The following is a 10346-nucleotide window of genomic DNA, read 5'->3' on the forward strand; positions in this document are numbered from 1 at the left end:
GAACTTTTTATTTTCCACCATGCATGCAGGAGAAGAGGAATGCGATTTGACAGAGAAAGTTACGACTGCCTAGAAAGTTCAGGAATCTACAGAAGTCAGCTGCGGCCTTATCCCTAGGCACTAAATTATCAATTAAGACAATCAATCAAAGCTATGTTTGGAAGTCTTTTTTTTCCCTGAACATGATGATTTCGAAAATTCTTGAAATATTTGTTAACATTATACTTCCAAGGACAGGTGTATAAAAGCAGAGTTAAAAAAAAAAAAGCATCGGCGAGGAGTTCCTTTCGTGGCTCAGCAGAAACGAACCTGACTAGTATCCATGAAGACGAGAGTTTGATCCTGGCCTTGCTCAGTGGGTTAAGGATCCAGCGTTGCCCTGAGCTGTGGTGTAGGTCGCAGACGTGGCTCAGATCCCCCGTTGCGGTGGCTGTGGTGGAGGCCGGCAGCTACAGCTCCGATTCGACCCCTAGCCTGGGAACTTCCATATGCTGCGGGTGCGGCCCTAGGGGGGAGGAAAATTGGTGACCTTAGGATTATAGCACTCATGCCTCGATTCACCCCAGAAACAAGATTGGTACCCTTGTAAAAGTTCTCGAACAGCTTCTCAGATAGTTCCTCTCAACCAGCTGTGCGACACAGAAAGATCCCCTCGCATCTGTTCCTGCAAGAAAACGGGACATCTCCATCTGTTGCTTATGGAAACTTGAAGCTTTAAGGGTAGGTTCTAGAGTTTCACTAGTTGGCACTATAAAAAAAAAAAAAAAAAAAAATGACCTGTAAAAACAAGTTCCTGGCAGAACTGGAGAGGGCCAAAAAGGATTTTACTTAATATAGAGAGCATTCCGAGCTCTTCTCCCATAACCTCATACGCATTTAGAAGTCATTTCCAGAGTTCCCGTTGTGGATCAGTGGGTTAAGGACCCAATGCGAGGATGTGGGTTCATTCCCTGGCCTTGCTCAGTGGGTTAAAGATCTGACATTGCCACAAGCTGTGGTATAGGCTACAGCTGCAGCTCTGATTTGACCTTTGGCCTGGGTGTGGCCATAAAAAAAATCATTTCCATTACTTGACTTCCTGAGCTTTAGACGCTATTCTGGAAGAGTGAGTCCAGTTTGCCTGCGTTAGTGGGCATGTGTGAAATATTTGAATTGAAATGGAATACTCTGCAGCTTGAGTAGGGGGTTTACAGTGAAGATAAAAATGAATTTCATTCATTCAATAATCTGTTCTCAGTTTTTATGGCATGTGTGTGAGGGAATGAGTGTGTGTCTGTTCTCTTTCTGTGTAGGAACAGTTTTTAAAACCTGACGTGGAATTCCCGTTGTGTCTCAGTGGTTAATGAATCCAACTAGGAGGTTGCGGGTTGATCCCTGGCCTCACTCAGTGGGTTGGGGACCTGGCGTTGCTGTGAGCTGTGGTGTAGGTCACAGATGCAGCTCGGATCTGGTGTTGGCTGTGGTTGTGGTGTAGGCTGGCAGCAACAGCTCTGATTAGACCCCTAGCCTGGGAACCTCCATAGGCCCTGGGTATGGCCCTAGAAAAGGCAGAAAGACAAACAAAAAAACAAAACAAAAACCCCTGATGCTTAAATATAGTGAAGCATTGTTATAATGTTCAGATTCCGCCCCCCCAGGTTGAAACCTTGAATTTTTTTCCTAAGATCAGTTACGTTTTTCATTGATCTGCATTTTTTCACCATGCATGTGTACTTGGAAAATCTGAAACCTAGTGTTCTTGGAGCTTTTTCAAGCATATGTAGGGAAATACTAATTTTTAAAATAGAGAATAGGACCACTTTCTGCCTTGAAGAGTAATGTGTTAGGTATTGCCTATGCCATTATTGTTTTATTCCAGTTCACGGAGTGAGAAGGAGAGAATTTGAAGTTGGTCTGTGTGTTCTATGTATCATGCCCCCCCGCCCTTTTAGGGCTGTACCTGCAGCACTTGCAAGTTTCCAAGGTAGGGGTCAAATCGGAGCATGCGGGATCCGCAACCCACTGAGCAAGGCCAGGGATCGAACCTTCATCCTCATGGATACTAGTTGGATTCATTTCTACTGTGCCACAGTGGGAACTCCCTATGATTCCTTTAATGATAATGAACCTTTCATAACTAGGTTTGGCCGTGTTTATTTCACAGGGTATGGTGCTCTCATAGGCTTTCTTTTCTAGACGTCATCTTTTAAAAATAAATTTTTTAAAAAATTAATTTTGTCTGAAATCCTACACTCAGGTTTTTATTTACAACAAACCAAACAAATTCTTATTGCCTTCATTGCATCCTTGCTATTGTCAATTATCTTTGAATAAGTCTCTGGGTCTTCTAATGTAAAAATGAGTAATTTGACCGAGCCCTCTTTTGTTTCTCTTTCTACTATTTTTCCGCAAATGAACCTGATTAGTTGTTTTACTAGCTAGTCTCAAAGGAATGCCGGTTGAGGAGTTCCCGTCATGGCACAGTGAAAAGGAATCTGACTAGGAACCATGAGGTTGCGGGTTCAATCCCTGGCCTCCCTCGGGGTTAAGGATCTGGCATTGCCATGAGCTGTGGTGTAGGTTGCAGACACAGCTCGGATCTGGTGTTGCTGTGGCCGTGGCATAGGCCGTGGCTGTAGCTCCAATTAGACCCCAAGCTGGGAACCTCCATATGCTGTGCGGGCAGGCCTTAAAAAAAAAAAAAAAGAATGCCACCTGAAGTTAGTCGTCTGTTTTGGTCTCTCTAGCCCCTAGGGTTGCCTGGCCCTTACCAGCATCAGCTAGTACACTTGGAGGGAAGTGAACTAAGGTCCAGGTTTTAGAGCAATGAGGGGTCAGTCTCTAGACGGCTGCTCATTATTATGACTCATCCACATTGCTCTGATTCATTGTTATAAGATGACTAATCAATACATTAGTTTTAAGTATATGTAAATATTAGGTATATATAAATATTGGATAGCAAAAAGAAATCCAATTAGGCAACATCAGTTAGTCAGCAGAGCTGACATTCTAAGATTAGTTAACTCTATTCATGATTCTCTGAATTTGCTCCTAAACTATTTTCTCATTTCCATAACAGAAAATGACTCGCTAAGAAAGTTTTGGGGATATTTGCTATTTTTCTTTCAACCTGGGACAGAGTCCTTGCTGATATTGTTTAGCCACAGGAGGTAACTGAGAGGTGAGCCCTTGCTGCCTGTTGGACTGGACCCCATCAGCTGTCTTAGATGGAAAGAAGGAAGAGTGAAATAGGCTTGGGGACTGGAGGCCGGGCTGGGCGGGGCGGGGGGCGGGAGCAGGCCTCTGACTCTGCCATTGCCCCACCGGGTGACCTTTTCCTTCTTCTGAGATGCCCTGTATGACCTGGGCATGGTGCCCAAGGCCCACAATACTTTTAGCGGCCCATGGAGATGTTTTGTTTCTTGCAATAAGCAAGTTCCATAACTTTGCATTGATGTAAAGACAGATATAATCCAGCATATATTCATCTTTATAGCAATGCAGTCATAAAATATTTTTATTATACACACATAGATTTTTTTTTTCGCGTATTTATTTCTACAGAGGAAGGTGCCCATGAAGGCAGAAGTGCCCAGGGCCCACCAAAGCCATGCGGCGGCCCTGTCTCTGCTTTCCCACTCCTTTCCTTTGTTAAATAAAGATACCGAACTGGATGATCTGTGGCTCGTTACTGGCTCCCTAGAGTAGACGGGGCCACGTTGCCGCAGATGCTACGATCTGAACTCACCACAGCTGTTTTCTTCTAGCTTTAGCAAGAAATGATTCTATAATAGGTTAAAGTAAAATAATTTTGCAGCAGGAGGAAGAGTGGGACGCTCATGACCCCTGGAAATGTGTACAAAGCTCTGTCTTAATATATAGAGTTCTGATCTGTCATAGTTTTAAGTCCAGATACCAGGATAGTCTCTAGTCAATAACAGAGGCTCTTAGAAACAGGCTTAAAATTACCAGACAGGTTGTACAAACATCTCCTTAAGGTAAATTTGAATTTAATACTCAGATTTATCTAAGAACGGCTCAAACTGGCATTTGAGGACAAGGGGGACATGCAGTGCCAGCGTTCTGTGTAGGTTCAGACACCTAAGATCCAGCATCTGCTGTAGCTCTAAGTTCTCATGAGTGTCATCAGCCACAGGAGAGTCAGACTGACCACGCTGCCCAGAAACAGCAGCATCCTGGAGGTATCTTCATAGATCTCGGAGTGCAGGGGCCGGTCCGCTTTCATGATGGAAGGTGTGGAATAAGCAGGATTTCTGACAGGCTTCCCACCACTGCTTCCATTCCCTCTTTGTCCAAATGCAATCACTGCTCTTTGTAAAACCTAGAAAGGGAAATACATGGAAGGCCATCTGGGTACCTCGTCTCCACTGAGATGAGGACATGAATTGAGCCCTTGACATTTTTTGTTTGGTCCTACCCAGGGGGCCATGCTCTCAAGATTTATTCTCAGAAGAATGGTCTGAGGTTGCACCAGCGACTGCTGTAGAAGCTCCCATAATACCAGGAGACACCAGGAACCCGCAGGTGAAATGCATTCTGGGCAGGGACGCCGTGACTGGCCACTGTGTGCGCACATGCATCAAATCAGCAAGTACTTCATGAGCATGTACTTTGTGCTACTGATGCTTGAGCTGAGCTGGTGTTCAGCTCAACAAGAAGCTTGAAGGTTTTCAGGCTGCCTGGAACCCCTGAGAACATTGACCTTCCTTCTGGCAGGCATGATGGGGGCAGGACTGTGGTTAGTCTTCTGTAGCAACTTCCAGGGCCTCGTGCTGCTATGAGGTGGCCCCCTGGGTAAGCCCTGGGGTCCCTGAAGTCTTCCTGAACTCTGGTTGCCTTAACTTAGGCCACCTGTCATATTCGTGAGGCCCTTTTGTCCAGGAACCACATATGATGTGAGATGGACCTGTACACTTCTTTTTTTTTGTCTTTTTGCCTTTTCTAGGGCCGCTCCTGCGGCATATGGAGGTTTCCAGGCTAGGGGTCGAATCGGAGCTGTAGCCACCCGCCTACGCCAGAGCCACAGCAACGAGGAATCCGAGCCACATCTGCGACCTACACCACAGCTCATGGCAACACCAGGGATCGAACCCGCAACCTCATGGTTCCTAGTTGGATTCGTTAACCACTGTGCCACGACGGGAACTCCGGGAACCTGTATACTTTTATAAAGATTGTGACACAGAGCAGTAGCACCTGCACATTCTCTGCATTCTGGGAGTGAAAATTCACTTACTGGAATAAACAGAAGGAGAATATTTAATAATTTACAATTTAAACTGTAGACCCACAACACATTTCTTCAATTTTTCATGTGTTTGCGGCAGAAATGCATGTGTTTGCAGCTCTAGAGGCAGAACAAGGGACAAAGAATATGAGTCAAGGCCAAAAAATATATATAGAACACCCCCCACAATTTTAGCCGTTCGTGAATTGAGCTGCTTTTCAAATAAGTGATGAGTTGCTTGTCACGGAAGGCATTAAAATGAAAAAAAGAAGAAAAAAAAAGCAGAGACCTATTTTGTAGGGATATCTTCGAGAGGCTTTCCACAAGAGGTGGGAAGTTAGACCTCTGGGGGTTTCTTTCATCTTGAAAGTGGTGCAGTTTCATGGAATTTTAAATGAATCTGTGAACCAATTTCATTTGGTGGTGAATTTCCCCTTGAGCATCAGGAGGAAGAGTTCGTTCGTTCTACATAAGAGAAACTAACTGAAGAGATGTTTTAATAAAGCAGCTCCACATTCTGAAAACATCCAGCTTGGGTGTTATTTTAAGTCTTTTGGAATGTTAAATCTAATTTTCGGCTACAGCTTGGCCTTTGATCAGTGGTAAGTGGCATGTAAAAAAGATTTGTTGGTTTGGGGCCCTAATGAAAGATCCTGGCCTTGGTTATTTTGAGATTTCTCGCAGCAATGGCGAGGTCACGAAGGTCAGCCCGGGGTGAGAAACGTCTCCCACGATTCCCATCTGCTTAGGCCGTTCATGCATCTCACGCTTCTGATCTGACTTGAACTTTGGAAAGAAAATGTCCATTTGTCTGTGGTACAAGGACATGCAATGGTGAAATGTAGGGGAAAGCCATAGACTGCCGGGCACACCGTCTCTGTCCCTTCCTCCAAGACGATTTCCGGTAACAAGCCTCCCTCAGTTGATGACATGTAGCTCATTGCATTCTTTTGTGATGCTCTGGCTCAGAGAAAAGAGCTGGAACTTACCAAATATGTATTACTTCAGCTTTAGTGAAGCAGTTTTATTTCCCAGCCAATGACTTGCATTTTCTCTGGGAAAGAATGCCACACTTGGGTATCCATTTCTCTACGTTTTTCAGCAACCCAAACCAACCAGATAGCTGCAGGATTCCTGGATGAGGGCTGTTTTCGGTCCCCAGATTCTCCAGACTTCCAGGATTCCAGGAGAACCTTGGGAGTCTGGGCGGGGACCAGGGGAGGGGAGCAAAGGAAATTTTCAACCCCCTATCTATCTTTAGTTAGAGAACCTCTGGCATTATCTATCTAATCTATCATTCTATCTGTCTATCTACATGCATACCTTGGATTTTTTCCCTTTCTTTAGAAAGGATGAGTTCTGTGACTCCAAAATAAAAAGAGTGAAAACTACTAATTGGTACTAAATTAGTCTTAAGGAAGCTCCAATGTCTTAATGTGTGAAGTACAGCCAAAATTTACCAGTACCTATTTCACAGTGTTCTTCAGAGGATTAAATGAAGTGATATATGTTAAGTACCCAGAACAACGTCTGATGTAGAATTGGGGATTCATGAATATTCATTTTCTTTGGCTCCTTGCATCCCCTTCTCACGGAGTTGGCCTGGCTGTCGGGCTGGAGTATAACTGAGGACGTGACATGTCTTGAAGATTGATTTATAAATCTGTTCACCTAGACATTTGTTGAGGGCTTATGATATTTGAGTCCTCTGCTAGGCACTCAGGATTTGAAGAAAAATCAGGTAGAAAGTGTCTGTCTCAGTGAGGACAGGCGCAAAAGGGGTCAGCCCTGTCCCTGAACAGGTGAGAAAGGAACTCCCTGCAGAAACCACCCTCCCTGAAAGCATCATTCTGCTAAAGTAATAAAGGGCCGGGGTTCTGTCCCCTTCCTGCCTAACCAGGAAAGGTGTCCTTATTGGGTTTGTTTTGACCACAGTTCAGGCAGCCAAAAGAAATTCCCCAAAGGTCAGCCTTTCCCAGCTGGCGAAACACGGACCCACTCGTAGGCCCTGGTGGAGTCACGCACAAAAGCAAGGTCCTGTCTCCTAACAAGCCCTCATTCTCTCCTTGTTCTGGACAAAATAGAGTGAACAAGTCACTAATTCCAGCTGGTGCCCCAAGGACCCATGTCCTTCTGCACCTGCTCCCTTGTGCTTGGTTAGCTCTGGCGTGTCTGGCCTTTTCCGTCCCTGTCTGCGGGAGGGGCCCTCTGGCTGCTCCGTCTGGTCACACCATGTGCAGACAGAGGCCTCTGTAGCAGAAGTGATGACCTTTCCGCCCTCCTCTGCTTAGCAAGGCCCCTTGCTGACAAGCAGCCACACAATCCGGAGTGGGCACAAAGCTGTCTGTCTGGCCTGGCTGTTACAGTGGTGGCCACACAAGTCCAGTGCTCCCTGAGAGTGGCAGGATGGAAGGAACCCGGGATGAATATGTCATATGACCTTGATCAAGCCAACCTCTGAGCCCGCTTTCATCTGTAGAGTAGGTGGGAGTGTCTTAAGTTTTCTATACTGAGAATCCGAGGACAAGGGATTTTGTCACTTGCCCCAGGTCACAACATTAGAGACTGAAGGAGCAAAGATACAAGCCTAAATTTCTCAGATGATATGCCTTTTTAAACATGACCCAGAAGAATGTCAGGATTGCTGTGTAGAGGTGCTTGGAAAACGGTGAGCCTGTGGGAGGTGGGCGGGCGGGGAGGGGCATCGCATGAAAATGCTGGCACTGGCCCCTGGTCCATCCCACATGCTCAATGTCTGTTTCAATCTGTGAAACCTGAGAACATGTTCCTGAAATCCTTTGGCATCAACTGAACACAGGCCCAACGCGCAGGGAAGAGATGGGAGTAGACCCATGGCTCTGGGAGAGAAGAACCTTATCAAAGTCCCTTTGGGCAAGATGTAATCCACAAGAATTGACGCCGTGTCAGGATTAATCTCATCAAAGAGTTTGGGACTTTTCCGCTGAGTCCTGCGAAAATTCATAGTCCTTATTGAAGCGCCTCTTGGGGAAACTGAGGAAGGTCTCTGACATCAAAGTCCTCGTGGAATGAAGGCAAAGCCTTCCTGGGCCAAGGCCAGCTCGGGGTTGTGAGAGAGGCTCCAGGAGCCCCTTACAGAAGGGGTCAGGCACCAGCCCTTGGTCCCCTGCAGGCAGAGTCTCCTCTCCAGCTGGGCTCAGCTCGGCCTGGAGGCCCCAGGAGCTCTCCCCTTCAGCCAGATGCTTTTTTTTTTTTTTTTTCTTCCCTCAGTCTTTTCTAGGGCGGCCCCGCAGCATATGGAGGTTCCCAGGCTAGGGGTCGAATCGGAGCTGTAGCTGCGGCCTACACCGGAGCCACAGCAGCACGGGATCCGAGCCGTATCTGCAACCCACACCACAGCTCATGGCAACGCAGGATCCTTAACCCACTGAGCGAAGTCAGGGATCGAACCTGCAACCTCATGGTACCTAGTCGGGTTCGTTAACCACCGCGCCAGATGGAAACGCCCAGCCAGTGGCTTTTAACGCTGGATACACACCTCCTCCCAGCGTCCGGGTACTGTTCCTCCACCGGCCCACGTCCTCCCAGGGGCAGGGCTCCCTCCCGCCTCCTCCCGGAGACCCTGAGCCAGCAGCAGTCCCGCTTGTTCACCTTGCGGGGCAGGGGGGGCATTATTCCCCAGAGCGAACCCCCCTCCAGCTTCCTTCCAGGGCAGGCCCTGTGGCCGCCCCTGGTCTCCAGCAGCTTTTCTCATTCACCCCACTTCCTCCCCAGGGGCTGCGCAGCCAGTTAGAGGTGGGGGTTGCAGGGGGGAGAGGAGGCCGCTGGGTCCAGGCCCCCACGGAGGTCTCCACGGCCTTGTATTGATCTACGTCATTCACCGCCCTTGGTCGCCGAGCAGCACAGCAGCCTCTTCACGCTGGGCCGCGGGGACTAGGCCTGTGGACATCTCTGGCTGGGGATTCAGTGGGTCTCAGTGGCTGCCAGGGTGCGGGCAGAGGGAAAGTGCTGCCTGCGCCTGGTTCAGTGATAGAACCCCCGCCCCTCCTCCACCCCACCCCCACCCAAGCAGGATGCCACCCAGCCCATTAGAGCCCCTTTCTGGTCCTTCCTTCACTCTCCCTGGAGCTCCCTGAGAGAAATGAATGGGGAGCCAGTTCATACCACACCAGCCTGGGCCAAGTTCCACTCGGACTGAGCTCATCCAGTCTTCACAACAACCTGTGAAGCGTGTCCCGGCTGTCACCATCCCAAGGTGGCACATGCTGCAGTGGGGCCAGCACAGGCAGGGGTCCCAAACCTCAGGCTGCCCACCGCTGCCCCTCCCTGGCCGCCCTCACATCCTCAGGCACTGAGCCTGGCTCCTGAGCGCCTGCACGTTTTCCACCCGAATAAACCTCTGTGTCTGGCCTGTGCCACCTACGTGCAGGCTGGCTCTCTTCTGGACCCATTGCCCCCGTGGGCACAGGGTGGGAGGCTGCAGACCTCGTGGGAGTTTCCTTCAGCAGAGACCCTCACTCCGAGCCTCACTACCTGTAGCAAAATGTGGTGACAGGGTGAGGTTCCCAGGCTTTTCTCCCTACAGCTGGGATGTCTGCTGCAAAATGACGCTGGCCTTAGGACTCTGTGCATGGCTCCTGACTTTGGCTAAACGGCATCGAAGAATCCAGGGCCCCTCTCCCCACAGTTTGAGTGGCACGCCCTTACTCAATGAAGTTCTCTTGCTTCTTTTCTCCCTTTTCTTTCTTCCTTTTCTTCCTTCCTTCCTTCCTTCTTTTGCATCTTAGGGCCACACCTATGACATGGAAGTTCCCAGGCTAGGGATTGAATTGGAGCTGTGGCTGCCAGCCTACCCCACAGCCACAGCAACACAGTATCCGAGCTGCATCTGCAACCTACACCTCAGCTCACGGCAACCACAGCTCACAGTAATGCCAGACCCTTAACCCACTGAGCAAGGCCAGGGATCGAACCTTCATCCTCATGGACACTAGTTGGGTTCATGACCCACTGAGCCACAATGAGACTCCCTGCTATTTTCTAACTGTCAGGGTTTAGCAAATTCTGTCCGATGCTAAATGGCAAGCCTGTCTTCAGTAGGTCACTCCAGCCTTGTACGTGCTGGGTAACTACCTTC

Source organism: Sus scrofa, chromosome 7 (assembly GCF_000003025.6).
Source record: "Sus scrofa isolate TJ Tabasco breed Duroc chromosome 7, Sscrofa11.1, whole genome shotgun sequence".
In the NCBI taxonomy this organism is placed as follows: domain Eukaryota; kingdom Metazoa; phylum Chordata; class Mammalia; order Artiodactyla; family Suidae; genus Sus; species Sus scrofa.